General features: G+C 43.4%; 1 protein-coding gene and 1 long non-coding RNA gene across 3 annotated transcripts in view; one reads left to right on the forward strand and one right to left on the reverse strand.

Annotated features, from left to right (window-relative positions):
• Window positions 1-26,446, reverse strand: part of ARHGAP29 (Rho GTPase activating protein 29) — a 101,422-nt gene that overhangs the window by 56,921 nt on the left and 18,055 nt on the right. The window lies entirely within an intron of this gene.
• Window positions 524-20,117, forward strand: LOC309535199. Its single transcript, XR_014221102.1, has 3 exons — window positions 524-903; window positions 11,429-11,487; window positions 19,020-20,117. It is a non-coding gene; the product is annotated as an uncharacterized lncRNA (long non-coding RNA).

Genomic DNA, 26,446 nt, shown 5'->3' on the forward strand with positions numbered 1-26,446 from the left:
AAGAGAGAGTGAGCGGGGCTGGCTGTAACTAAATAGTAACTGAGCAAACTACGTGGTGTAAAATAGGGCAGAGTGGGTGGGGGTGGGGGAGGGCAGAGATTTGAGGGGTGAGGAACTGGCTGATGTGGAAACACGCACCCGAAACGAGGGCGGGGAGAGAAAAAGGAAATTGTCAAGAGCGGGGTGTGGTGTGGCGGGGTGTCTGTGTGTGTGTGTGTAACACAACCCCCAGAAAAGCGAACTCGGAGCCTGACTGGAGAGTTTGGGAAGGGGGAGAAAAGAAGCGGCGGCGTGAGAAACCTCCTCTCTTCACCCCTCATAGAGTCTCCCTCTCTCTTGCCTCACTGCGCGAGGGGCAACCACTGCATGTGGGGACGGAGCGCCCTGAGGAGAAAAATAAAACACACACACACACACCCCAAGGGGAAGGGGAGGGAGGGAGAACTGACAGACGTTGGCAGCCGACCCAATCCCCGTCGCGCGCTCCCCCTCAGCCGAAACCGCCCGTCCTCCTTACCCGGCAAACTTCGAGAGGAAAAGCTGAGGTGGGGGGAGACGCGAAGGCAGCTCTCAGAGGCGTCGCCAGGTCGCTGCCGGCGGCTCCGAATCCCCGGGCGCGAGGAGGAGGAGGCGGCGCGGCGGCGGCATCAGCAGCGGCCGCCGCATCCCCTCCGCCTGCTGAACTCTCTCTGTCTCTCCAGCTCGCTCGCTCGCTCACACACACGCTGCTCGCTGCTAGACTGGCCAACGCCGCCACCCGCACAACACAACCGCTCCCAAGGCCCCGCCCCGCGCCGTAGCTCTCGCATGTGCCCTCCTCCTCCGCCCCGCTCTCCAAGCGCCGCCTCCCATTGGGCGGCTAAGCGCGACCGGGGGGCGTGGCTCATGCTAATCGGGCAGCAGGTACCGGCGAAGAAGGCGAGAGGGGCTTTTTCGGGAAGGGGAGGGAGAGGGGGCCTCGCTCGGCCCCACCCACGTGTGAGCGCGAACGCCCGGCTGGTGCTGTGTTCAAATTTCCCTTTTTTTTAGCCCTTTGGCAGGGCTAAAAAAAAAACAACAAATTTCCCCTTCTTGTTAGGAGGTGGAGGGAGGAAGAAAAGAAAAAAAAGCCACCACGCGCTCCATTGGCTCCATTTGACCAGGGAGAGACCCCATATTCTGGCACATGCCTTGGATAAATCTCTGTCCCGTTTGAACCTTGGAGGCCTTTAGGGTTGTAGGTCATTTATTTATTTATTTATTTATTTATTTATTTATTTATTTATTTATTTATTTATTTATTTATTTATAAATAAATGTATGTATTTATGTTGATATCTATCCTGCCAGTGTTGATAAGCTTCAGACTTTCCTGCCTCTTCAGGACAGGACACACACAATCGGGTGGCTTGCTTCACTCTGCCTAACAGGAGGGCCTGACATAAGTAGGAATGAAGCTGCCTGGCCTATACTGTACTGGGTCTCACCATTAGGACTGCCTAGTTCAGTATTGTCTACTGTAAACGACGTTTTCTGGCACTCCTATGGTGTCCCGTTGCGCCAGAAGCGGTTTAGTCAGGGCCACATGACCCGGAAAGCTGTCTGTGGACAAACGCTGGCTCCCTCGGCCTGGAAGCGAGATGAGCGCCACAACCCCATAGTCACCTTTGACTGGACTTAACTGTCCAGGGGTCCTTTACCTTACATTGACTGGCAGCAGCTCTCTGGGTGTTTCAGGCAGCAAGTCCCACCCAGTCCTACTTGGAGATGCCAGAGACTGAATGTGGGGCGTTCTGCATACAAGGCGGATGCTCTGCCACTGAGCTACAGCCCTCCCCTCAAGTCTGATGGCTTCTGTTTTCTTACTGCTGCCATGCCAGAGGAGACTCAACATGTGTATTTGCAGGGATGGCATAGGTTGGGGTAGGAGGATAATCCAGGAAATGATATGGGTGCTGCCAGAAATGTAATTCGACACAGTAGCTGAACCCTTCGTGAGTTGCCAGGCTTCATAGTAATGCTGGCACATGGGAAGCTAGCTAGCCTGGACATCTGTTCAAGCAAAACAGCAAATACAGTACAATACTGTATGTGCATTTGAATGCATGTTATCTACAGAAACAAAGCACCATCACATTATATAGCATTAAAGTATGGCATGTCTATTCCTTATGACACGACACACTTTGGACAACCCATTGTGCCATATTTTGATTCACAGCTGACAGACCAGCAGAGCATCTAAAACGTTTCCGTAGAACTGGGTATTCTCCAGTTGTTGTTCAACTCCAACTCTCATCAGCCCCAGCTAGGGTTGCTACCCGTCCCTAGAAAAACGTGAATGTCCTTTTTTGGAGAAAATGTCCCATGCCTTGTTTGGACTTCAAATGGGATGCCTTTTTTTCACGTATTCAAGCTCCTCTTCCTCCTCGAAACTGTGCGGGCAGAGGGTGGGTCATGGAGAGTGAGGGAGTTTGCAGTGCATGGGCCTGCTATAGTGGTCTCAGGTTTTCTGCAGGCAGGGGGGTGGCCGATAGGTCGGAGACCAAAAGAGGGGGCTTGTAGGGGCCTCTTGTCTGGGTCCGGTACAGGAGAGAGAGCTTTTGCATGGGCAGAGGGGGTGGGGGTTGGTCGGACTCAGAGAGCGAGTCCCAGCTATATATGCAATGTGCAATATTTTTCTAGCAGTTGTAAATCATAGTGCTTTTGTTCTTTTTTATTGAATAAACCACTGTAAACCCTGTGTGCCATTGTAATGGGTTGCTCTGAAGTCATTTTTGCACTAGGTAAAGTAATTTGGGGGGGGGGCAGTCCCCTATTTTGCCTGACCAAAGGTAGCAACTGGCAGCCAGTAAAAATCTGGGAAAGTGGGAGGTGGGGTTCAATAACATATGGATGGCTTAGGGTATGATTGGCTAACCCTGCTGTGGGTGCACCAATGATTGTGGTACATAACACCTAATTTTAAAGCATGTATGGTTGCTTTGGTAGGTCTTCTTTGGCCTTTGCTCCCTCCACTTAAATCTGAACCATGACCAACCCATACCTTTTAAGATCCTGGTCTTCTCTCAAGAATCTGTAATTCTTCACCCTGAGCATAGCTAGAGACATGAGGGGAATCTTTACACCCTTCAGCTTTGCTGTATCAGACAACAATCTGCTTTAACTTCTCAGCAGAACAAAGACAAAACCTGCCATTTGCTCAAAACTTTTCCTATTGCTTTCAGTCTGCTTCTAACGTATTACTCACTCGTTCATTTTCTTTTCATGCTGTGGCTAAGCAATATGCTCCACTAGGTGAGCTTTAATTAAAGACACTCGTTTCCCTGCTCAAGAGTTCAGCTGTAGCTGGGCCCTCTTGTCAGCCAGATGATTGCTTGCATCCAGCCATATCTTAAGCACACAGTAGTTCATCTGTAAGCCCAGTTTTTCTGAGATGCCCATGAAATACTAGCCCCATACAGCAATCCGAAAGGCAGAAGTCAGTGACAGAGGGCAAAGGCATGCAGGGGGAAAGTGTGAGTTGAATGGAATGGGTCTTTGGTAAAAGGTCAAAGGTTGGAACAAGCTGACCACCTAAGCAGTGAATAGTGGGCCTGTTTAACAACAATAAAAGAGAGTGTTTGTACTTTGGGGGCTATTACATCAGCATTTGTTGGCTATGCTGGTCACGCATCGCTGGAGGATGGATGGGTGAGGATTGCTCCACAGTTAGTCTTGCTTGAAACAAGCCTTCTTGAAAACTTGCTTCTCTTTAGCCAAGACCTCCTGGAAACACATGCTCTCATAACCTTTAGAAGAGTCAGAAAGGCATCTGAGGGCTGAACAGTAGGTTCTTTCCAGCTGAAAAAGTAAAGGCATTCTATGGCACTGCAGGATCTATCAAATGCCATGTGGTATCATTATATAGAATGGTTTAAAATAGTGTACCTTAAAAAAAACAGGAAATAATAATAATAATTTTTATTTATATCCCGCCCTCCCCAGCCAAAGCCGGGCTCAGGGCGGCTAACAAAAATAAAATAATACAACATTATAAAATCATTTCATTAAAATTAATTCAACTCAAATTGATGGCAACCATTAGGCTAAAGTTCTGTGAAGATTGCCAAAGGAGGGAGTCATGCTGTGCCCTGACCAAAGGCCTGGTGGAACAGCTCTGTCTTGCAGGCCCTGCGGAAAGATGTCAAGTCCTGCAGGGCCCTAGTCCCTTGTGACAGAGCGTTCCACCAGATCGGAGCCACAGCCGAAAAAGCCCTGGCTCTAGTTGAGGCCAGCCTAACCTCTCTGTGGCCTGGGACCTTCAGGATGTTTTTGTTTGAAAACCGTAAGTTCCTCTGTGGGACATACCAGGAGAGGCGGTCCCATTAAAGAGCATTAAAGAGCATTAAAAATGCATTAAAGAGATGAGCATCAGGGTTAAGGTACTCTAAAGTCTAAAACATTTGTGGATCTATGAAATATTATCATATATTACTATTAATTATTTATACAAGATGCTTCAAAATACCTTAAAATATCAGTAAGCTTTTCTGCTATTGGAGCCATAGCGAGCGTAAGATTGTGGGTGGGTCAGCGACTCCCCATGCATCTTCCAGAATTCTGAAATTGTAAAGTTTTAGACATATCATGTTTTGAGCAGACCCACTGAAATCCATGGGAATTGGGTTAGCCACAACTACCTGAATTCCTACTGATTTCAATGGTTTTACTCTAAACATGACTAAGTCTGGGTCCAGCCAATTAAGTGGAAGTAACCTCCAATGGATTTTAGTGGGAAATGCTTTCAAGCAAGTTGCTTTGGTTTGCAATCCTAAGCACCTCCCCCCCGGGGAATAAGCAGCACTAAAACCAGTGGGACTGACTGCCTGAAAGGTAGTAAAATACTTGTGTTTGCTACCCTTGAGTATATGCCGGACATTATAAGCCCCCTCCCCTCCCTTCTGCAATGATCTGCTTTACTTGTAATTTCAAGAAATATGTATAGTTCCTCGGTAAAGCCGAACATTGCAAAATCAAGGCATTGAACTGTTACTCATTTTACCCATAAGGCCAAGGACATCCCTAGACTTTGTCCTCCTTAACAAACAACAGTGGTGTACTGTTGCAAAGAGAGCTGCATACAGCTTCCAGAAAGAAATGCAGTCTTTTGCAGCCTTCAGAATCAAGGCAAAGCACAAGTTTCAAAATGTGCCATTATTCCGTAAGGCTATGCTCATTGGTCTTGAAACCTAGCGCCACACTCCTGTATGAGCCTTGCACATTTATTAGTAGTTAAAGAACGAAAACTAATGCAGGTTAGAATGTGGATTATTTCTATATCTGACTAATCATACTCATTAAAACCAAATTAGTAATGATCATTGGTTTCAATGGGTCTTCTCTGAGTTTGACTTAGTAATATGGTTACTGTCTTACTAGCAGCAAAAAAATACTGTATTTCACAACCCATAGTAACCAATGAGTATAAGTTGATTTTAACCATAGTTGACCCTAGAATAAGCTCTAGGGTCAACAGGTTAACATTTAGTAGTTAATCCATCATTTTTTCTTTCCTCTGTACCTCTTCGCTAAATTAAAGAATTTGGGGGAGTAATGGATAAAAAATATGATTGCCTTGTTGTTAGCAGCTGCATGCACAGAAATAGCGAACCATTGGAAAGTCCCAGTCCTGCCCTGTTGAAATAGTTGGATGAATAAAATTGGGACTGTCAGAACAACTGACTCAACATTGAAGGGTTGTGGGAGGCATATCAAAAGACAGTAACTTCGCTTTGACTTTGTTTCTTTTCATTATGTGAACAAACGCCTGCCCCTTTCCCAAAAACTAGGCTGGCTTCCCAGGGATGCCGGTACCTGCAACCGTGTTACATTTGAGTTTTGGTATGTAACACTGTGTTTGTATTGAGAATGCTCTTTGTGCACCACTTCGTTGTGCGTTATTTCTTAAACCAAATGTTGTTTGTATTCTATAAAAGAAAAAATGGCAATAAAAACATTAAATTAAAAATAAAGCTTTTGTAAATATATAAACCCATTGCAGAGTTTCAAGCTATCAATTCTGCCAATAGTAAATCTAGAGGAAGAACGAATAAAGGCACCAAATGCAGAAAGATTAAAAATAAATTGGTTCCTTCGATGAATTGGTGCTATAAATGCCAAAATGAAGTGAGAGTAAACAAATGTAAAATAATTCCATGTGTGGTCCATGGTCAATGGTAGAGCACATGGTTTGCATTGCAGAGGGTCCCAGGTTCAATCTCTGCCGTCTCCAGGCAGAGATAGAATAGTTTCCTGCCTGTAACCCTGGAGAGCTTCTGCCAGTTGATATAGACAATGCTAAGGTAGATGGTCTGATTCAGAGTTTCCCAAACTTGGGTCTCTAGCTGGTTTTGGATTACAATTCCCGTCATTCCTGACCACTGGTCTTGCTAGCTATGGACTGATGGGAATTGTAGTCCAACAACAGCTCAAGGCCCAAGTTTGGGAAACCCTGGTCTGACTCAATATACGGCAGCTTCCTATGTTGCTATGTACTGTTTTGGGATCCTCTGATTCCCTATACTTGTGAAACTGAGCTTGCACAACTAATGGCTTCAGCAGCAATTGTAGTATCTGATCTCCAGATTCCTCCATGTTCCAGGATGTTTTGTCCCTGTTGCAAAGTTTACTTTTTAAGATCAATGTTTTAGAGGTAAGGGAAAGGCATGAAACGAGAGCTATGCCCTTACCAACTGTGTTTTGGTTAGTATAATTGCCCAAGTGAATCCACTGCTCATCTATCCACCACATGAATGACAGAAAAATATTCCTCACTGCCCTTTATCCAGCAAAACTTTCATCATACAATACTATGAATTTCTGCCAGTTTTTCAGGCATGTGCTAACAACCCTACTGGATTTCATAAATATTCCATTTGGATCTGACTTTTTGACCACGGATGTATCTGGATACATGAGGAACTTTATGCAAAGCTTTCAGTCGGGGCACTTAAGTAAACAAGAGGCTAAGTAGGGAAGCAGAAATGTAGCTAAAAGCTGCACATGGTATTTGAGAAATTTCAAGGTGGAGCTAAAAGGAATTCACCAAATCACTACAGAAATGCCATAAGGTCCTCAGCTTCCTGATTTTCTGCCTTTATTTGTCCTCTGCCCTTACAAGTCCACTATAACAGCAGGTGGGTTGGGATCTGCTACCAGATGACAGAATGACCTAAGGTGGGTGACGGCAGCAGTACGACAACCATACAAATACACAGGAAGAAAATAGGAAGTGGGTCCCCAGATGCATAGCTGAGCTAAAGGCGGGTCCTGAGTCTGCAAAGCTTAACAACTATACAACTTGTGATATGACATCATCACCCTGTGCCTGCCCTTCCAGCCAATGATATGAGGTGGAAGGGTGGGAGCTGAACAGTGCAGGTATGTTGTAATAGAGCAGGCATGGCCAAACTTGGCCCTCCGGTTGTTTTGAGACTACAACTCCCATCACCACTAACTAACAGAACCAGTGCTCAGGGATGATGGGAATTGTAGTCCCCAAACAGCTGGAGGGCCAAGTTTGGCCATGCCTGTAATAGAGGTTTAGAGGAAGAGATAGAAAAGAGTGCAGCAGCAGCAGCAGCTATGAATATCTCACAACGTTCATGCACTAGGATGGATCTTTATAACTTTCTAATAGTTATTCATCCCTCTATTTGAATTTATCTAGTCCTTTTTCATATTCAGCTATCCTGCAGCCCACTCTATTGGTTCTGGTAATAACAGTTCAACCACGAACTGTGTAAAATAAGTCAATGCTCTCTGTGATGGCATGGCCTGAAGGCATTCAGCCAGCCCCATGAGAAGGGAGAGAGGCAAGCAAACCAACTAACTAAACCAACTCTTCTTTCTTCTTAACTTAACCACTGCCACTATGTAGAATTGTAGATGCATATACATATTTTTCTCTGCCTGCTTCCACTAAACAACTGTTTAGCCTTCTGGGCTTTAATTGCTGCAACCCACTCCCAATACTTGTTCCCTTAGGTAACAGCTCAGTAAAATTGTTTTAGAAAAGTAGTTACTGATAGGGGCAAATTTTCCAGATTTCAGTTCATGTTTCCCAAACCCAAAATAATTGCATATGTTTTTAATACAATTCTATACTTTTTTCCTTTTCTAAAAGTGAAAGAGTCCTAAGGAATGTAACATTTAGCAAAGAGTGCCTTTAAACAAACCTTCATTTCATCTGGAATTTCACTTGATTAGAGGAAAGTACTTTTTCACACCCATAATTCATTGATGGAATTTGCTGCCAGAATAGGGTGGCAACGACCACTTGGTTAGGTAGCTTTAACAAGTAATAAGTCTATCAGGCACTAGTTATGAAGTAAGCAGAGGTGTTCTGATAAACAACAGACAAATAGAGTTCAAGGGAAATCACCTTTATTTCATAACTTATGGTCCCCAGTCCAGACGGACTGATCTACGCCTCCTACAGTTATACGGGCTCCCCAGATTCAGAGGCAGCATGCTGATAATCACAGGTGGAGAGAGTGCTGTTGTTACACTCATGTCCTGCTTGTGGCCTCCAAAAAGCCTTCTACTTGGCTATTGTGGAGGCAGCAAGCTGGACTAGATAGTCTTGCGGTCTGATTCATTCAGCAGGCCTCCTCTTACATTCTTAATATTTATTTCTGGATAATGAAATTGCAGCCAGTTGAATTTTCCCCCATCCACATGTGTTTGCAACACATCCAGCCAGTTTGTTCCAAAAAGGTTTTTTAAAAGATGAGAGGTCCATAAATCTCTTCGGAGGAACGGATCCAAACAGGCATCGTGCTCTGTTGTGTGTGCTTAGGTTTTCATATGTTTTTGCATTCCACAAAAGCAGATAAGGGATTCCAAGTCCATCTAAGCAATGGGGCTCTGTTAGTAGAAAATGTTAACGATGCATATTAGCACAGGGCATTGAACGGGAGCTTCATCTGCTCTTGCAGCATTAGTGCATGCAAAATTCTAACCAGAAACGGCTTCCCTACTGACATGGGCAGGAGAAGGTTCCTGTACAGCTGTTATTGATTTCAATGGGGCATGTGCAGGAGAACCTCCCAGTGAATTATGCCGCTTTTTAAAGGATGTTCTTTTATTTTTCCATGTAATTATCACCGAAGCAACCAGCCTGTCCCATTTAAGCAAAAACAAAATACAGAAAGCAAGCCACAACACTGCCCCTCTATTTTGCACATTTAAAAACAAAACAAAATTGTTTGGAGGCTGTGTACTTTCCCTGCACCTGCACTATGCTGGAGTGAACATCAATCTACAAACATGGGACAAGCCGAAAGGCAAATCCTCCCCTCTCTGCTCACTCTGTTGCCCCCCCCCCTTTTACACAAAAGGAAAAAAACTGGTTCTCAGGAGAAGGGTGGGGGAGGTCAGGACAAAACATGCAGTAAGAAGTCTTGTTTTTTATGCCAATCTCAACTATTTTGTTTGGCGTTCAGCTGCACATTCTTTGCCAGCGCTCAATATTATGCTGCAACAGGCACAAATAGAACAGTAACTAAGGAGCAGACTAGCATGTTAATATTTCAGACATCAGGGGAAAAAGCCCATCTTTGATCAAATGTAGGAAGTTTCTGTGATGTACTCAAAAGTATGTCTATGCACTTGTGGGTCTCCTATATAGCACTTTTGTCATGCAGAAAGTTAGTTGCCTAAGTTTCAGAAGGGACATTAGTTCCTCGGGGGTGGGGGTGGGATGATATTCATCCAAGCATTGCCATGAAGGCAGAAGAGCTTTTAGGTCCAGTCACACATAAGCAAGGTTTATGTACCAATAGTTATTTAAAAATAAATAAATGAATGTTTCAGTAGAGATCTGGCCTACAAGCCAGTGCTGTGTAGTGGTTAGAGTGTTGGGCCTGGGAGACTAGGGTTCAAATCCCCACTCAGCCATGAAGCTCACTGGGTGATCTTTGGTCAAGCCACTGCCTCTCAGCCTATCCTAACACAGTGTTTTTTTGTGGAGATGAAATGAAAAGGGGGAGAACAATGCACACCATATTGAGTTCCTTGGAGAAAATGGTGTAAATAATATAATAACAATAAGAATAGAATTCTACACACAGAAAGACCATTTAACTCTCATTACCTTCAGTGACATTTAGGGAGCCTGAGTACAGGACTGCAGCCACAATTGAAATATCACACAGGCCTCTTGGAGGGACTGAGGGCAGGGTTGGGGAACCAGCGTCCCTCCAGATGTTGCTGGACTAGTTTCTTTCACCCCTGACTATTGGTCCTGTGTGCTGAGGCTTATGGGAACTGGAGTCCAGCATTTCAAAGAGTTGGAAGGGACCGCAAGGGTCATCTGGTCCCACCGCCTGCAATGCAGGAATCTTTTGCCCAATGTGGGGCTTGAACCCAGGACCCCGAGATTAAGCACCTCTTGCTCTACCAGCTGAGCTATCCCAGGTCCTTAGGGAGAGCAAAAACTGGAGGCTCATGACAGCTGCTGTCCTAGATTCAAAGAAGGAGCATGGACATCACTTTGAACCAAATGGCTGTACCTTTGAGGAAACTGGTGACATACAGAGATTCTAAAAAGATGTTTTCTGGCTTCAAAGCTGAAAGCTGGCAATAGACCACAGTAGCTTTAAACTTTCACTTATTTTTCTGACAGAACACTTGTCCTTTAGCAGTTGCATGGCAGGCAGAATTTCAGCGCATGATGTTTCCCCATGAATAAAGGGGTGTTCTGAGTAAAAGCTTTACCAGCTGAATTTCTACCTGTGCTGTCACTATTAAAGACTCCGGAAAACCCAGTAGAGGTGAAATGCACTGCCTTTGAGTGGGGAAGAAATCGATTTCCCTTTAGGAATAAATTGGAAAGGAGGGCTACCACTTAGAGCACGTGCAAAGGAAAATCTAACTCTACAAGGAAGGACTTGCTTCATTTCATGCACAGGCAAACTCGGCCCTCCAGATGTTTTGGGACTACAGCTCCCATCACCCCTGAATACTGGTCCTGTTAGCTAGGGATGATGGGAGTTGTAGTCCCTAAACATCTGGAGGGCGAAGTTTGCCTATGCCTGGTTCACTTAGTGCAACTTTCAAACCTTCCTTATTACAAGGTGTTCTGTATACGCCCTAAAGTAAGTAAAGGAACCCCGATTTTTATATATCTAAAAATGTGGTAATTAGTCATAAAGTCACCCGACTTCAGCTTATAACCCAAAATGTTCAGAGTTTTTATTATTCCCCTTGATGTACTGAATTCCATAAAATGGATGGCATGCTGGGTGAAGTATTTCCCTTGATAAAGCATTTCATTCCATGTCCCCCTCCCCAACACTTGCCCCACTAAGGAATGTAAACTAAATGAGTGATTAGCTTTCATGTCAGCCTGCCTACATTTTGATCTCTGAAACCAAACAAAAACCCTCATAATTTTTCTTCGCAGAACAACTGCCCACTTGGATGACTGCCAGTGCACTGAAGTGAAATCCTGACAAGTCAGAGGCATGGTGAGCTGGTAGTTCCCGTGTGGGACTGAAACGGGTGTCCAACCAGTTCCCCATGGGGTTGTACTTCCCCCAAAAGAGCACAGGTACAAAGTTTTGGAAGATCCAGCATTGTCACTCAAGCACCAAATGTCTTGGGTGCCTCAGAGCAACTTTGAAGGAGCTTCAGCTGGTTTGCCAGCTGCAATTATTCCTGGACAGAGATAGCCTTGCTATGGTGATTCATACTCTGGTAAATTCCCAGCTGGATTTCTTCGATGTGTTATATACCTGGGACTCCTTGTAAGATGCCCTGGAAGTTTCAGTTAGTGCAGCGCTTGCTTAGCTGTCAGAATTTTGACTGGTATATCCAGCATTGCTCATATTATACCTGTTTGAATTTCATTTGCTTCTGAGCCCAATTTAAGGTGCTTGGGACTGAAGAAATACCTCTCCTTATATCACCGTGTCTTAAGGTCTTCTGCAGAGGCCTTTCTCTCTCCAAATTTTTTCTTCTTCTGTTTATATCCCACCTTTCCTCCAAGAAGTTGAAGGTAATGTATCTGGCTCTCCCCACCCCCTCTTCACAACAGTCCTGTGAATTGGGCTGCAATACAGGAAATGATCTGTGGCCACCTACTGTGCTTCAAGGCTGATTTGAACTCGTCTCCCATGTCCTAGTCCAACACTCTAACCACTATGCACCAAAGGCTCTTAACAGAGATACATTTTGCAGTCACAAAAGAGAGAGGGCCTTTTCTGTGTCCCAACTTCAGGATGCCCTCCCGAAGACGACCTGTCTGGTGCTTTTTAACATCACCAGGCAAATATCTTCCTACTTGTTCAGGCATTTGAGATGGTATCTTACCGTATTTTTTGCTCTATAAGACTCACTTTTCCCCTCCTAAAAAGTAAGGGGAAATGTGTGTGCGTCTTATGGAGCGAATACAGGCTGCACAGCTATCCCAGAAGCCAGAACAGCAAGAGGGATTGCTGCTTTTTCACTGTGTAGCGATCCCTCTTGCTGTTCTGGCTTCTGAGATTCAGAATTTTTTTTTTCTTGTTTTCCTCCTCCAAAAACTAGGTGCGTCTTGTGGTCTGGTGCGTCTTATAGAGCGAAAAATACGGTAATTAAAACTGCCTCCTCTGCTCCTTAGAGTTATGTTTTTATCGTGCTGCTTATTGTCGGCATGTAGTATTCATAAGTTATGTGAATAGTTTCACACACACTTTTGTATACCACCCTGGAAACTTCTGCTTAAGACATTTTAAGAATAAATACATGGATTGCAGCCTCAGACATATAGAAATCTTAACTTCTGGGTAGGATTTGAGATTTATTATACAGTAGTTCTACAGAAAATTGTCTTTGGCAGCAGATCCTCCCAAAAGTAGTGGGGTTTGGGAACCCTTCGCTGTGTATCCTCGCTCCTCTTCCTGTTGAACAGAGGGCAGGAATTCAGCAGAGCACAGCGTAACTGAGAAATATTTGTGTTGGTCTTAAGATTATTGTGGAATGTTATCACAAGGAGTCATTATATCCCCACAGCTTGCATCACCACTCTTTGCACTGTAGAAGCTGTGGGTTGATTGTCTCTTATTTTTTTACTTGATTCAAAAAGTTGTTACACTGTCTGTCAACAGGGTAAAAATAAAAATCCCAGGGAAAATTATATAATGCCAGAGAACACATCCTGCTTTTAATACACTCTGTTTCTCGGTGATCCCTTTTCTTCAAGATAACACTGCATTAATATTCACTGATTAGGGAAAGAGTAACAGCTGACATAATGTGATGCTTCTGTTCTCTGGTGCTTAAGTACTTGACAACTTCTAAAATGCTAAGGCTTCAGTGCTCCCATTCCACCCTAGTGGTATTCTTTATCCTTCAAGTAAGTGGCAGAATATTCTGCATTTCAGGATTTGTCCAGTGTTCCTCCAAAATATTTTTATAGCTGCTGCTGGTTTTATGGATATTTGCTTTATATTTGACTGCAGTGTTCACCTTCTATGTATTTCCTACATCAAGATGAACAGAATGAGTTTTAAAATTAACAGCAGCAGCAGCAGCAACAACAACAACAGAAAGCTGTACACAACAAAAATGTGCATTTGTTTCTGCTGTCAAACAATGGGCTAACAATTTTGTTGAGACATCAATGACTCAATTTGCTTCCTGCGAGTTTCCATTAGCAAACAGGAATCTAGATTACTTTTGCCAGGAGGCATTACAATGCTATCATTAATTTGTGTCGCACCCGCACATCAGGGCACCAATCAGCTTTTTAATATATTTTTTTTTACTTGGAGAGAATGTTCAGCCAAGTAGAGTTGAAAGGGTATCATTGCAGCAGCATTGATTGTGAAGGCTTGTTGTGGTCAAAAGAAGAGGTTTTTTTAAAAACCTGAAAGCTCTCAGCAGAAATTGTAGCTGTTTTGCAGAATGCTCATTTTTCTCTCTCTGCAATAGTCCTTCTACCCAGCCTGTGGGACTTCTAAGCCTCAGTTACTTAACTTGGTTTATCCCCACAATAATTATACGTTTTCTGTGACTGCTGAATGGTCTTATGCACACAATATTTGTGACGGAGGTTCTCTTTCCAACAAAAAAATTGGGGCTACTGGAAACCTGGAGAGCTTCTACTGTACCAGTTAATCCTGAACTAGATGGACCAATGGTCTGATTTAGTATAAGGGAACATCCTATGTTCCTTTGAGCAGTTTGCGGAGAGAGCACAGATTTGTATATAAATAAATATGTAATGATAAGCCACTGTATGCATGTGCTTTCAGCTGCAACAATCCTGAGGAACACAAACCAGGATAAACAAAATGTATTAGCTAAAAGGGAGAAGGAACCACAGTCACCGGTGACGATACTAAGGCAAGAAAAGAGATGAAGTGAGTGAGCCCATATATAACCAACAGTATGTGAAGATCTTCGTGCAGGGGTGGGGAACATTTGTCCCTCCAGGTGCTGCTGAACTACAATTTCCATCCTCCCTGGCCATTAGCCATGCTTGCTGGGGCTGATAAGATTTGTAATTCAGTAACATCTAGAGGGCCAATGGTGCTCCACCCCTGCATTAGTGGTACTGAAGGTGTAATCACACAACATATATTTTCTTGGGATAAGACTATGTGTGGAGCTTTCTGAGATCTAATGTACAAGCCTTTCCAGGTGATAATTTTATGGCACAAAAATGGCAACATTTGTTGAGTTGGATCCAGCTACCTTGAGGTAGCTATAGGGATGTTTTGCTTTCAGAGGACTTAATCTGTGATGTTTTGCCAATGGGGAAAAGCAGCACCCTTCTATCTACTAATGCATGAGCAATTTTATTTTTAATCTTCTTTCTCTCTTGTAATGTCCTGGAAGTGATACTGGGAGTATCTCAAAAGGCAGCATTGCTTTGTACTTTCTGCCCCCTGACTGTCTCACTACTTACTTTCTTTTTGAAAAACCTTGCTTGGTATGCAAATATGCAAAATCAGCATTGTGCATAAATCAGCACATGTGGTCATGACTGGGGCTAACAGGCCCATTGTAAGCTTGGTGGGCAAATGCTCCACTCTGGCTAACACCAGCCTCTTTTATTTTTAACCATGTTGTTGTTGTTGTTGGGCATCTACCGTATTTTTCGCTCTATAAGATGCACCAGACCACAAGACGCACCTAGTTTTTGGAGAAGGAAAACAAGAAAAAAAAAATCTGAATCTCAGAAGCCAGAACAGCAAGAGGGATCGCTGCGCAGTGAAAGCAGCAATCCCTCTTGCTGTTCTGGCTTCTGGGATAGCTGCGCAGCCTGCATTCGCTCCATAAGACGCACACACATTTCCCCTTACTTTTTAGGAAGGAAAAAGTGAGTCTTATAGAGCAAAAAATATGGTATCTGTCTCAGTTGACAATGGAGGAGTGTGCCTTTGGAGGTGAAGTCAAACTGTTGGAAGGTTACAGCACCTGCTGTGGCTGTAGGGACCGATGCAGGAGAGACATGTTTTGTTGAAGCTAGGACAGATGAAGGCGGCTGGTTGTGCAGCTGCAGCTGCACCATGCTGTTCCTTCTCTTTGCACTCCTCCCAGCAGTCATGGTATGAATGCACAACCTGTCTGTCTGTCTGTCTCCAGGCACTGCAGTTGTCAGCAAGTGATTCCCAGATGGTGGGGGTTGATGTTGCCAGCCTTCATGTCACGTTGGCAGACATCTTTGTAACACAGAGTTGGTTTGCCAGTGACTGAAGCCAGCTCCCTGTAGAGCACGTCCCTGGGGATCCTGACATCTTCCATTCTGTGTACATGACCAAGCCAGCGTAGATGTCGCTGAGACAGGAGTGCGAACATGCTGGGAATGTAGGCTTAAGAGTAGAGCATATCTTTGTTTGAGACACTGTCCTGCCATGTGATGCCCCAAATCTTCCTAATATAGCGCATGTGGAAGGCACTGAGGCGTCGCTCCTGGTGGTTGTAAGCTGCCCACAACTTTCTTCCATGAAACATCATGCTCAACACACAAGCTTGGTAGATCTTCATTTTGGTGTTGGTGCACCACATTTTCCCATACTCTTTTGAAGCAGTGAGCCATTGCCGTAGCTGCCTTGCTAATAAGCTTGTCCAGCTCAGCGTTTACAAGAGGTTCTTGGCTATGGTGGAACCCAGGTAGGCAAAAATGTCTACCACCTGAAGCGTGTGCTGATACATGGAGTGCTGGTGACATCCTGATCCAGGAAGCATAACACTGTAAAGAGTATATAGTTGCCACTGTTACCAGCTTCATTATCCTCAGTGCTTTTTTCTAGAAAAAGAGGTGCCAGAACTCACCTTGTTCTCTTATAATGACAATGGCGCCCACCTGAGATGGGCCGGAACTGAGTTCTGATGAGTTCCAGCTGAAAAAATGATCTGATTATCCCCAATGCCTCTGATCCCCAAACCTTGGAATACACTATATCAAGGATGGGAAGCAGAGAGGCATTGGGCATAATGAAGGTGCTGGCAGCTGCTGCCTTGTTCTTCACAGCACGGGGCTGAAAGAGTGTTGGCAGAAGGAGTTGTGATGCTTTCAGCACCACTGCCAGACATCACAGTTGCCTTCCACTGCTACCCTATCGCTCCTTGATGAGCTTGGGGAAGGCAGAGGGGCACCAAAGAGCCATCAGAGGCACCATGCCCAGTGCCCCTTCTCAAACCTAGTGCCAGACCTATTAACATTGGCTAGGGTATCGAGAGATGAATATAGCTGGCTGTTATCCCTTTTCTCTTGGAGGCCCCCTAGCAATGGGCTGCTTGCTGTTTTGTTCAGGGTGGAGTAGAGTGGTGTTCAATGGTGCTACACTCCCTTTTGTTAAGTGTGCTTTGTTGCTAATGAAGGCAGGAATCATTTTCCCCACCCTCTCCACTAAAATCTCAAGGATGGCTATACTGATTCCAGAACACGTCAACTATTTTCATTAGATTTTCTGCTTACATTTTAGAAGCGTAAACTAATTCCCCAAATCTGCATTCCTTTTTATCAACAACATTTCCTCTGATGGTAGTGGATGTTGCACGATTTCAAGAATGTGAGGCCCCTAATCCACAATTCACCACAAAGCTCAGTCATCCAAACAAACCTTTTTTGTGATCCTTACCTTTCCTCTAGCAAAACCTACCCACTAAAGACTTGAGTGCATCGTTCTAATGATTCCAATTTAGCTATTGGTACAGCTGCTCTAAAATTGCTTTGCAAAACTCCAAGCATTTGATTGTGCAAAGTTCCCCAGTCTTTCAACATCTTATCATGAAAACTTTGGAAATGTATATAATTCCTTCTAATACAACAGTTTCCACCTCAGGTTTATGACACGTCTATTAATCAGTCATCACTGAAGGTTTGGGAGCTCCTATTTCATCACAGCCATTCCTACATCTATCAGTCAATTATCTTTATTTCTTAGCATCTTTTTAATTATGTTTGACTATGGATGACGTAGGCTAGGGGGCTTCACCATTGCAAGTGTACTAGCAGCCTGAAGCCAAAGAGCAGGCTGCTTAGGAAAAATCATATGTACAGATCAATATCTTTCTCACTCCCTCTTTGCCCTCCTTACCTAGTAGTCACCAGTGCTGTAACCTGGTGATGGTAGTAATGATGGATTGTAAGAACTCTCATCTGGTAATAAAGAATTATTTTCTGAGGAAAGTGATTGGAGGAATGGCTGCATACGTTCCTGGATAATACTGATTATCTGGATCCATGTCAGTGTAGGTTCAGGCTGCTCTTTCTTCTCTATATCTCAGCAGCTTTTGGCTGAGTACCATAGCATTGACTATGGTATCTTTCTGGACCAATGTCCTACCGGCAGGGTCAGGTAAATAAAGTAATATTGGGAGAGTGCTCTTCAGCCCCCTGGTGTTTATGCTGTGGGCTGCCACAGGGCACTACTTTCTCCCCGAAGCAACTAATCTATTCCGAACTTAAAAATGGAAAGTGTAATGCTAATGGTTAACAAAAGAGGTTTAAAGACTCTCAAGGCAAATCTAATAAAATGTAGTATACACACCGACAATTGGGAAACACTGGCATGTGAGCGTTCCAATTGAAGAACAGCCTTTACCAAAGGTGTCATGGACTTTGAAGATGCTCAAACTCAGGACGAAAGGGAGAAACATGCTAAGAGGGAGGCACATTTGGCAAACCCTCACCATGATCAACTCCCATCTGGAATCCTATGTCCCCAGTGTGGAAGGACGTGTTGATCCAGAATTGGCCTCCACAGTCATTTACAGACTCACTGTTAAGACCATGGAAGACAATCTTACTTGGCTATGAGTGATCGCCAAAGAAGAAGATGGCTACTTTCTCCCCAGTGCTATGAAGCCATACTAAGCCATTAGGAGTGGTCATTGGGAGTTTTAGAGCGGAGATGATAGCCAACACTACTTCTCCATTACATCTGAGTCAGGGGGAAAGTCCTGGACTGGTACCTTGATGCAGAAGTAGGCTGCATAAACTGAGATTGAATCCTGGAAAGATGGAGAGCTTATAGGTGCATGGCTCACATTTGGGAGATGGGTCCATTGCTTGTCCAATACTAGAACTGAAGTTCTAGTATTGTGAGGGGGAAAACTTCTTCATATCTATTTTCTCCATACCATACATGATTTTTTATATCTTCTCCCCACCTTTTTTCTAAATTAAAAGGTCCCAAATCTTTCCTCAGAGGAGAGTTGCTCTAACTTCAGTTACTGGTTTGACTATATGACTTAGTATTATATGAGTTGTAGTTTTTGTTTTAGTGTGAACAACATTCCAGTGTAGAGGAGCCATGGAAAGCAATAAATTTTCTATGCCCCAAACTTTCTGCTACAGAACTAGAACCTGTCAAAGCAAATAACAGAGGACACATCTGCCTTAAGAGAATGGTCCTCAAGAAAAGGACAGGAAAGCCATTATTCCCATATGCACTAGGCACTGCAAACCTAAGCCTTTTTTTTCTGGCTTCAGGAGAGACAGAAAAACCTGTAGGTGCACTTTCATTATTCTAAAACATTTTTTCCTCTTTCTGTTACAGAAGTCGGGCTATCTCATGTAGGTTTCAGCTTGATTCACTCCAACTGAATTCAATCTCAACTTGATTCACTCCAACTGGATAAGTACATTATGGCTAATAATCAACTGAAAAGATGAAACCAATGGACTTGGAACACTGACAACAGTTGGAGTGATGGGAATGGAAACTTGGGAGGAGGAAGAGTGATATTGAATATCCTGGAAAAGGACATGGCAGGCTGGGGGACACCCTGAAGAGAAGCACTCCGCCCTGAAACATTTTGTTGCTTGTCCCATGTGTTTCCCTTAATAAGGAAATCAACTTAACTATGGCTGTCCCAGTATCTATGAAGCTGATTTGGATGAGGGGGAAAATGTGTTGGTAACAAAATATGATTTTTGCTGAGCCCTGCGTATAATTTAGGAAGTTAAGTATGTCAAGCCCTGTATATAATTTAGGAAGTCTAGCCAATGGTAAAGTTCACAGAGAGAGAGAGAGAGAGAGAGACAGATATGGGGACTTCCACAGCCCAAGGCAGAACAACTAAGTTCAACACCTAACAACAAAATGGAAAACATTTAGTGAGCCAGAAAGACACAACAATGTGCATATGATACTTACAAATAATTAACAAATTGCATTTAATTTATGTTGTTGTTCAGCTACAGCTGGTAGATGGGTGATGGAGCTCACACTTTGACTAGAGGCCTGCAACCAATGTTTCAGCTGGGAAATATGCCTAATGTCCATCTGCGTGCGCGCGCGCACACACACACGCAGCAGGCCGGGGGAGAATCCCCTGCCTCCATGCCATCCCTTTCAGCAAAGTTCTGCATCCTTTCTCACACCATCTTAACCACAACCCCATTTCCCTGTCTCTCTCCCTCCTCTTCATTATCCTGTGATAAATAGATTCTTCTAAAAACTGGCCATGACTAGAAAGCATGGCATTCCGATTTGTCACTTTCAAGACACTTGCTGAGCTGATCTTGAGCCTTGCAGCATGTCTACAACATGCTTACACAGGAATCTTGACCACCACCTGAGGGAATCAAAGTATTATTTTTGAATAGATTATTATAAAGCACTTCAGAATTGATGCTGGTTATTATCTAGATGATTTATTACCATTTTATTCATTAGGGGACTAAAGGCAGAGCAACTCATTGTGAAGCAAGCATGGAATACAGTGATACCTCAGGTTACATATGCTTCAGGTTATGTACATTTCAGGTTACAGACTCTGCTAACCCAGAAATAGTACCTCAGGTTAAGAACTTTGCTTCAGGATGAGAATAGAAATTGTGCTCTGGAGGCGCGGCAACAGCAGAAGGCCCTATTAGCTAAAGTGGTGCATCAGGTTAAGAACAGTTTCAGGTTAAGAACGGACATCCAGAACGAATTAAGTACTTAACCTGAGGTACCACTGTACTGTCCCCAACATTTCCAATGAAGCGCTAACATAGGGTGAAGTGGTGCTTAACCCTTTTGTCCATCCATCCATTATTTCCTTCAAAATGTACCCACAGGTTGTTTTCAAACCTATTCCCTCAGCTGGGATCTGAAACCAAAAATATAGATAATGTAGTGACCAAGAGAAATAGATATGGATCAGACAGCACACAGTTTAAATCTCACCTTTGTGGTGAAGTATTACATCTCAGGGGAAGGGTTAAGCACCTGCTTCCTACCACTAGCAAATCCCCAGGGTGGGTGGGTGTTGCATTGTGGCAGGGTGGGAAAACTGTTTGATTTATAATGTGAAACTCTGCCCTTAATAACACTCGGTTGATTATCTTATATAGAGACAGTTACAGTGAAAAGAGGTGAAAAACACAGTTCCTAGGTGGTAAAGTCTTGTAGAGTAACCAATAACAGGAAATGCGCTGTGGTTGAGTTGCTAACCGCTTAGAAATCAAGGGCCTGGATTGTGATTAGGCAGCGAGGCGTGCAGAGCAGGTAACACTCAGAGAGTGTTTTCCATGAGGAAATATGGGTGCCTGGGGGCCTCTGCTGGGTTTAATGAAAAACAATTACAGAATTTGCAGGCAGGCATTTTGGTGGAGATAATTTTCTCACTTCATAGCCACAGAAAACAATGTAACTAAGCTAGGATTAAGAGGGGGGGTTGTGGCTATTATCAGCTCTGTCGGAAGAAGGTGAAATGGTTACTGTTCAGGTGGGAACAGATCCATTTTTCCCCCTTTTTGCACTGGAAAATAGATGGCTTGCACTGACTCTATGCAAGCTCCAGTAAAGACAAACCAGGACACATTCCTTCCTTCCCTTATAGCCAGCCAGTGGTTGCTCCAAGCACATTCCAGATCTGCTAGGATACCTTAATTGTCTTCACCTGGATGAGCTTGCCAACATTCCTGTGAGCTATTACAACTCCTATGGAGTGGAGCATGCTTTCCTTGTTTTTCCAAATCTTCCACTGCCAAGTCTCAGTGGGAGTGATACACGCCTACGTTTACGTACAGTTTTGCTAATTCCCTTATCTGCTAATGATGTACAAGGTGCCTTCGTGAAAGCGCTCCCTTTAGTGAATGCTCACAGTAATAGTTTCAGGACAACCCATAATGAGAGATCAGAACTGATAACAGGGAAAGAGGTGAAATATGCGACTTGTTGCAATACGACGCTAGGTATTGTGTATTGTTTTTAGCAGTGTTTTTTTGTAATTAATTATAGCTATTCCACACAGGTTTGTCCAGAACAAGAATCAATGACAGTTTTTAATTTCCGCGGCTTTAGTCTTCACAACATTTAATTCAAATTAGTGTGGAAAAACGAACAAAGCAGTTTAAAGGACCCTAACCTTGGGGAAAAGGTTGGGCAACTTTTTTTGGGAAGGCTATGCCGTTTTTTCAGGGCTTTCTTCCCGAACACAAATTATGTTGGAATGCCTGGAACAATTTCCCCACCACTGAGTTTGATTGTGTAATTATGATAACCAAAGGCAGAAGGCACCAGTGAAGAAAAAGAAAAAAGCAGAGTTAGAAACCTCTCCAGAGGTCACACTACCATAGCTCCTGGGAAAGGAGAATCTGTTCCAAACCATAGTTCCATAGACAGTCTCAAGTTCATTTTTCAGAATATGATCATGAAAAACCACACAGAATAACCACACTTATAAAAAGAACAGCTGGATCACAAACAGGAAACACTCGTGTCTTTTACATGCTTAATGGGGAATAAGGTCCATTGAACTCAGTGAGGCTTACCTCTGAGTAGGCACAGGCAGGAATGCATTTATAGATGTTTTGAAATCATTAAGGAAAAAATGCTGATATATATTCAAGCAGTGTTCTCTTTTTAGAGATTGCAACAGCTTTTATAACATTTTTTCATTAATGTCGACTCAGAACTAAGTCCCACTGAGTTCAATGGTCAGATTATTATTATTATTATTATTATTATTATTATTATTATTATTATTATTAACTAGCACATCCCATCAGCCCAAGGATTTCCATTTTTGCAATGGGACTTCCCCCCTTTCCCCTGTGTGCATTCTACAACTCCCCCAAATCTGCTCTAGAAGAAGGGGGGAGCTCCTAGAACCAATTTATAGGGTGCACAGTGGGAAGAATGTTTTGTTGCAGAAGCAGAAATCCTCGTGCTGGTGGAATGTTCACATGGTGCAACAGAGAATTACCTCCAGGTGGCTGCATAGGATTGCAGCCTAAGAGGAGAAAGTGACGCAATGAATATAAAGGCAGTTCCTATGACAGTCAGGTGCCCTCTTCAACAATGAGTGGAAGACTGTCCACCAACTGCTGCCCTTGCGAGCCCTCCATAGATTACAATGAATCAGTTTTATTTATCTGTGCCATTTCGTGTGCCATCTTCCTGCCCTTAGGACCCCTGGACAACAACAACAGAAATCTTAAGACAATTTAAAATTAAAAACAATTAAAACAGCAGTATCAAAACACAAATGGTAAAACCACCAGAGAAAAGAACAACAACAAAAGCACGACACCGAAAACAATTCTCCAGCAGCATATTATGCTGGGATAGCTCTGTTGGTAGAGCATGAGACTCTTAATCTCAGGGTTGTGGGTTCGAGGCCCACGTTGAGCAAAAGGTTCCTGCATTGCAGGGGGCTGGACTAGATGACCCTCATGGTCCCTTCCAACGCTACGATTCCATGATTCTGTAACATAGTGTGGCCACTTATGGATTGTCAAAAAAGGGGACTAAAGAGGACTTGGATTTGCATCACATTTGCACATGCTGATTTTTATGTATGGATACAAATAATTGCTGTGATTTTAAAAGAACTATAATACATTTCACCCAAGTGGGGAAGCAGACCACGTGATCTGTCTGCTGTTGAGGTGCTAAAGATTGGCCTTGCCCTGCTGTTTCTTCTTTTAGGTCTTTATTTTCAATCTAGACTTTGAATAGAAGCTGCCTTCAAATAAGAGGGCTGTCCTTGAATTCACAGGCCTGCAAACATAGGGCTGTCTTCTGTAAATAGGACACATGCTTGCCATTTAATACCAAGGTTCTCCTAAGACATTTATACATTATGTTTTCACCGACCAATGAAAGGCAAGCAATGATTCATTCAGGTGAACCTCCCTAGGGAGGACATTCCAGGTGGAGGACATTCCTCAATGAAAGGTGCCACAGTGCTTGAGCCTGGTGGATTGAACACAGCAACTAGCAAAATTTAGCTCGGGGTTCCCAGACACTGTCAAACAAACTATTTTTCAGATGGGCAATAATATCTGATTGCCAACATAATTATTTTGCCATTTTTCTAGGTCACCTTCTTAAAATACTGCTTGTTCTTTAAAATTATGTAACTATTGGTGACCTTATTGTAAGGAGTAATTAAACATTAGAATAAGCAGCTGTAAAATGACACATATTTTTGATAATGTGTAGCTTCGTGGTGCACAGTGAGACAACACCGATGAATGTAATGCCTATTATATGAGCACTTGGGTAAATTAGGTCAAAAATACTTTGTCAGCTAGCATAAGTGAAGGGAACAGAAATTCAAGAAAACCAAGACCAGCAGCATAAATTTGAGTCTTGTGAAGAACTGGAAACCCAAACACAGCCGCTGAAAGAAAGGAAGGAAAGAAAGAAAGAAAGAAAGAAAGAAAGAAAGAAAGAAAGAAAGAAAGACTCAGAATGTGTTTGAGCCTTGAGAATGTGGAAAATAATATTTTAAATATTCTTTGCTGGCCTTGAATTGAGAAGATAGGTGGGCCTACCTATGGGGCCAAAGACCTCCCATTTGAAGGCAGATAAAGATTTCAATAGATTATCTACAGTCTACAGTCTCAAGCTCATTAACTTCATCCACATGAGCAGCATATACCTTTAAAAAAGGTTTTTGAACTTCTTAGGAGATGAGGATGTGTTTTGGGACGTTACAGAGGTGAGCCAATCAGTGCTGTGCATTATTGGCTTCTGCAACAAAGTTCCAGATCTGGTTAATTGCTCTCAGTCCTGGACAGAAAAACCATTTGACAAAAATGCAGTAAGTGCACTTCCAGAGCAGCTTCACTACTCAGAATGTCTACATCTGTACACATCATTTGTCACCATAATCAAGACTACCAAGTCTAGCATGACAATATTGTGCAGAAATGCAAGTTTGCTGTTAAACTATGCCATTGAACTTTTGTTTGGCAGCCTGGGGTGTGGGTGCAGGAACAGCAGGCTGTGCATACTAACACACAATGTAAGGTTCAGGGCTCAAGCCAACACTTGTGAGTGGCCCTGATCCAACCCAGGATGGTCTGCGGCAAACCTGACCCAGATCCAGAACCTGAACTGATTCGGGGCTTTGCTCAGTTATAAAGTAGAGAGTGAGGAAATTGAGACATGTGTCCCCTTCTTTTCCCCTTCCTTCCCATATGTTTAATTAAGGTTTTAAACCCTAACTAAGCATGTAGCCAGGAGTGGTGAAAGGAGACGTGAGCCTCATGGTCAGGATGGGGGAGCTACCTGCACATTTCCTTCCATCCCTTGCTGCCAGACCACAACCAACCATTTTGACAACCCCAGATTGTTCTGGGTGGGCCCAGTCCAACCTTGGGTGATCCAGAGCTGCCTCAACCCGTTCAGGCCAAATCTGCAGTTGGCCCAAATTGGCCCAGTTCGATTCGAAACCTGGGATTTAGTTGGAACCTGTGTGCAGCCCTAGCAGGAAGTGTGAGACCCCTCTTTAGGAGGCCAGATATGCCACTTTTTTGTACTAGAAATAGAAAAGCTGCCTCCCTCCCTCTACACTGTAAGAAATGTTCTAGTCTACTAGCTTTTCTAAGAGAGCGAAAGAATAGGGATGCCCACAAGCATTACACAACGGTGTTATGAGAGCAGCCCTGCAGGGCATCTTTAAATAACATGATGCAAAGCAAAACAACCCAAAGTTACTGACAGGATGGGAGGGGGAAAGAACTCTGTGTTCATATTTCACCCCATTTAAGAGAAATATAAATTCTGGTAAGGTTTTTGTTTTGTTTTCACCACTAAGGTTTAGATAACAGAGGCTGAAGTCCTAAGTGCACCTGCAGGAAAGGAAGTTGGTGGGTCTCACTTCTGAGCAAACAGGGGTTGCACCGTAAATGTGAAGGCAGAGAACTGCTGCATTGCTCTATAATACATTTACCTAAAAGAGAAGTGGATGAGATTATTGCCTTGAGTCAACTCTAGAGAAATGGCCAGTTCCTAACTGGGGCAGAAAAATTAAACCAAGTGTAATACGTCAGTTCCATACAAAAAGAACAGAGGAAGTCCAACACCGAATCACATTTCTAGGGTGTGTAGAAAGAAATTAAGGATATTTGCAATTCCATTTGAACACAGCTTGATAGCCTCAAACTCCAGACTAAATGAGTTACACCCACTAAATCCTGAAAGAGATGGTTACAGAGATTAGCAGTGCCCTAATGAAACCTTTTGATGGCTACTTAGAGGGGAGGGGGAGAGGGATAAAAGGCAAAATATACATGTCATTCCCTTAGGAAGGAACTTCAGTAGGGTGGGACCAGGAAATAAGGTTCCTAAAACATTGACACAGTAATGCATAGGTTTCTTAGAATACCCAGAAACAAATCTGGGTAATGCAGAATAAAAATGGTCAAAGTAAACCCATAATGGAAATGTCTCCTCTAACTTACAGTCACTTACATATAATACAAATGGGCAAAAGAGTAAAAAGAAAAAAACTCTAAAGGATTACAAAAAGGTATTAAAGATTAAAAAAAGGAATATAGGAAAAGAACCGCCCCCCCCGAGAGAGAGATGGAATTCAAAGAGAGGCACAGCACCTCCAAACCAGTGCACACATTACTACAAAGAGGAAATGGTTTTGCACTTAGCTAACAACAGATTGTTCTGGTAAACACTTCTGGGACGGACAGGAAGGAAAACACACTGAATGGATAGCATGACGACATTGTGCTGAAATGTAAGGT

This window comes from Podarcis vaucheri (assembly GCF_965113315.1).
Source record: "Podarcis vaucheri genome assembly, chromosome: 6".
NCBI lineage: Eukaryota > Metazoa > Chordata > Lepidosauria > Squamata > Lacertidae > Podarcis > Podarcis vaucheri.